The following is a 4,602-nucleotide window of genomic DNA, read 5'->3' on the forward strand; positions in this document are numbered from 1 at the left end:
GATGACAAAACAGAGCTTTTTCCCCTCATTGCTAATGGTAGGGATTATTTAAAAGAGTTTTGAAATTGTTTTCTCACTTCACTTTTTATACTGTTCTCTTGGTGCATGGCACCCCTCTCCACTGACAACCACAAGCCCAGGGCCTTGCTGTTCTTCACTTCCCCTTCTGTATTCCCTATCCTCTTCTCCAGACTCACTACCAGAAACCATTTACTTCATTTTCCTGAAACCACATTTCAGAATCTATTTGTGGGATGACTCTTGGGTTGAAGTTAGAAAAACGACAATTAAACCCTGTGTCTGATATTCGTCTGGTAAGAAATTGTAATAGTCCTTTGCTTAAATTACATGATGATAATGAAGAATAAAATTTAAAATATAAACCATAGGAATGCATGATGTCAGTTAAATTGCAAGCCAAATTCTAAGTATTATTTTGTTGTGCCAATTTACAAATGTGTGAAGAACTCATAGCCCATTAACACTTTGATAATTCTATACATTTTAGCTAGCAGATAATAACTAACCCTAATGAATCTCTAATTGGTAAAATTTTAGGTAGTCCTATAAGCACGGGTGAAAAAGAGTCAGGAATTTGGAAGAAATTTACTTTGTGCAAGGGATGAATCATCTAGACAGTAAGCTCCTCAGAGTCTGCCAACATCAGGGTCCCAGAAGCTCATCCTAACTTCTCAGTTTTATTTCTTTCTTTTTTCCAAAATTACTTCTTATTTGCAATATGTATATTATATACATGTATATATATTTCTTTTACACACATACCTTTTATAAATTAGAAGTAACTGAAATACATATAATTTAGTAAAAAAGTAATTTTGAAGTACATATGAATATGTAATACATATATATAGTTTTATGGCAAGAACAAATGAGACTTCATGTGTTTCTAGGGGAGTTTCTATCAGTGGTTTCTGAGGAGAAGATGACAAGGGATAGCAGTTCATTAGTAAATGTCATCTGTCAATGGTAAGGAATGAATGGTCCTACCCAAGTGGTCACTCTGACTATAGTGTCTAGTATAGCCATACAAAAACATTAGCTCTGAAAAATATTCAAGTCATTCTTGAAAATGATTCAGTCATTGAATCAAGTCAATTATTCAAGTCCATAGTTTCCCCTATTTGAGAAAAGGCCAGCCATTTTCTTCCTTAAATAAGAGGTATATAATCTAACTCTGCATCTTAAGAAGCATGGGTGATGTTCAGCTACAAAATTTACTTTAGAACACAGTTTAGACTGATAAAATAGGAAAGGCTACAAAAAATGACATATGAGGGTGCCCTCTGCAGAAGGCCAAAGAGCCAACGACTCAACTGGAGGGAGAATGAACTGGATAACTTCATGCTCATGCTATGTCTTTGTAGCGCCTAAAAGTAAGATGATGGTAAGGATAATTTGATACTGTGCTTTAGGTTAAGAATATTTCTCCTTACCACATTTCTGCCAAAAATGTCTTGTAACCTCACTAGGGCATTTAGGTCAAGTACGTAAGGTCTAATATTACAGGTCTTTACTCCACAGTCCTCTTTGTTCCCACCCCAGCCAGTTACTATAATGTCTGAAATTTCCTCAAGGTATGTGAGTCTTGATGGTAAGTCCAAGAACGCTTGGACACAAGGCATTAGGAACACTAAATGCTACTTGATCAGGGAAGCTTATGATGGGCTAAGAGTAGATATCCTGGGCAACTGGAGGGCAGCGTGCTGTCTATGTCAGATACCTATCACTGTATAACAAACTATCCAAATTTAGTGCCTTGAAACAACAATCACGATTTTGCACGTGGTTCTGCAACTTAGACAGGCTGGGTAGGAATGGATTGTTCCCATGTGGCATCAGCTGGGGCACTCAAGAGGTTACATTTTCCTAGTAGAGTGGAAGCAGGAAAAAAGAAGAGGCTATATTCAGTGGAAGCTCAGCTGAGCCTGCAAGAACAGTCTGATGCCTCAGCTGGGATGGCTGGAATATGTAGGGACCTGTTGGACAGCTCTCTCCCTGTTTCTATGCAGTCTTTCCAGAAGCGTAGCTGGATCTCTTTATAAGAGCTCCAAGAGAGTGAATGAAGAAGTTCCAGGTCTCTTAAGGCGTAGGCCTGGTACTGGCATAGTTTTACTTCTGTGGCATTCATAGTGCTCAAAACAAATCACAAGTCCACCCCCAATTTAAGGGGAAGTAAATAGATTCCACCTGTTGGATGGGAAGAGTAGCCAAAAAAAAATAAAATAAAGTAGCCATCTTTAACCCACAATAATGTGCCTGCATATAAAGTTTGGCAGTCGCTACAAACCAGGTAGAAAGTAATTCCCAAGGGGGACTGAGAACAATCTGAAGATCATTGTTGCCATTGTTGTTTTCAGTTTTGCGGATTTCCAGTCAAATTCATTCATTACCATGTGCCTCTGGGCCTACATTTGGCCATTCAAAACCTTCTAAGCATCCATTTTCAGGGCAACAAAGTGCAGAACAGCAGTGACAAACTGCAGCCTACGCTGGTTGTTTTTGTAAATAAAGTTTTATTGGAACATATCTCTACCCTGTCATTTACATATTGTTTATGGCCGCTTTTGTGCTGTAACAGCAAAGTTGAGTAATTGTGACAAAGACCTTATGGTCCATAAAGCCAAAGATGTTTACTTTATGGCCTTATTCGTTTGCTAGGTCTACTGCAACAAAGCACCACAGACTGGGTGGCTTAAACAACAGAAATTTATTGTCTCACAGTTCTGGAGCCTAGAAGTCTGAGATCAAGGTGTTGCCAGGGTTGATTCCTTCTGAGAGCTGGAAGAGAAGGACATGTTCCAGGCCTCTCTCCTTGGCTTGTAGATGGCCATCTTCTCCCTGTATCTTCACATTGTCTCCCCTCTCTGCCTGAGTCCACATTTTCTTCTTCTTAGGAGGACACCAGTCATATAGAATGAGGACCCTTCCTAATGACCTCATTTTTAACTTACTTCTGTAAAGACTCTATCTCTAAATAAGGTCACATCCTGAAATAGTAGGGGTTAGGAATTCAACATATGAATTAGCAGGGGTTGAGGCATAATTCATCCCATAACAATGGCCCTTTACAGATACAGTGTGCTGAGGCCTGGAATAGAGGGGAAAAGGCTCAGCCAGCTGTTACAAGCCTTAAATTCTAGTTCAATTCTGCCCCTTCCTACTTGGGGCACTATGGACAAGTCACCAACACTGATTCTCTTTTTATATCAGTAAATTAGGTTCCATTGGACTGCACATGATGCAGAGTGATTGTAAGATCAAATTGCGATGCTGTGCAAGAGAGTAGCATGAAGAATAAAAGGTATTGCCTATGAGTTGTATCTCTATTATATATTCTTGGAATAATTTACTGCCATTCAACCCTGGGGCTTTGTATATTTGAACTTGAGCTTGGCTCACTAATATATTTAGTGGGAAATATATTAGCAGCTTCCTCCTGGTTGAAGAAGGAAGTGGCTGCTGTGGTCCAACTTGTTAAATGTTTCTGAATCACTCTGCTCAGTATATATTGTTTTCTCAATATCTGAAGACTTCCTTCAGAAGCTTCCGACACAGTTTCTTCTCATGTGTCCCACCTGCCTACCTGGTTAACCCATTGCCTTGCATCATTCTTTGGTAACTGTAGTTTGGGAGCTTGAGACTTCTGGTCTGACTGAAGTACAGGATCTTATTTTAGTTTCCTCTTTGTGTTCTGCCACTGGATAGCACAGTTAGTCTCAGATGCCCACCTGTACCTAAAAGTTGTTAGAACTAAACTCCTTCCAAAGCTTGACCCATCCTGGACCTTTACCTCCATCCTTGTGTTCTACCTCCCACACCTCAAATAAGAAGCTAGGAACTCATTCTTTTCCCTCTAACACTAAATTGTGCAAGTCAGATCATTTCCATTCAAGACAGAGCTTCCTATGTCTCCTATTTGTATTAGACCTTGTAAGACATGTTGTTTAAGTAAGGAAGGTGTCTTAGTTGGTTCGGACTCTTATAACAAACTATCTTAATCTGGGTATCTTATAAAAAATAGGAATTAATTTCTCACAGTTCCAGAGGCTGGGAAGTTCAAGATCAAGCTACCAGTGGATTAGGTGTCTGGCAAGGGCTCACTTTCTCATAGATATTACCTTTTTATTGTGTTGTCCTCTTGATTAATGGGCTTCCTGTGTCTACTTTATAAGGGCATTAACCTAGGCATGAGAAATCACCTCCCAGAGGCCCCACCTCCTAACCATCATCTTGGGGGTTAGCATTTTAGCATATTATTTTGGAGGGACGCAGATATCCAGATCACAGCAGGAGGAAAGATGATTCCATTGATTCCATAAGATGATGTTATTGTCAGTTTGTCAGTTTTGTTGGGGAGTTGATTTTCTATTAGTTTGTGGTTTTCAACTGAAAAAACTGTTTTAAAAGAGCTAAGGAAAAATGGTACTAAGTTGTCAATCTAAAGTGGTACATGCAACTAAACAAAAAAACTCCCGAAAAGAACAATGAAATCATCTGACCTTAGCAAAGCTAACTATTAGTTTTGGCTGAGTGTTTAGGTAGATAATTCTATCCAGCTGTGCCAAGATAGCACTCATATTG

The sequence above is a fragment of the Macaca thibetana genome, chromosome 17 (genome assembly GCF_024542745.1).
Source record: "Macaca thibetana thibetana isolate TM-01 chromosome 17, ASM2454274v1, whole genome shotgun sequence".
NCBI classification, from domain to species: Eukaryota; Metazoa; Chordata; class Mammalia; order Primates; family Cercopithecidae; genus Macaca; species Macaca thibetana.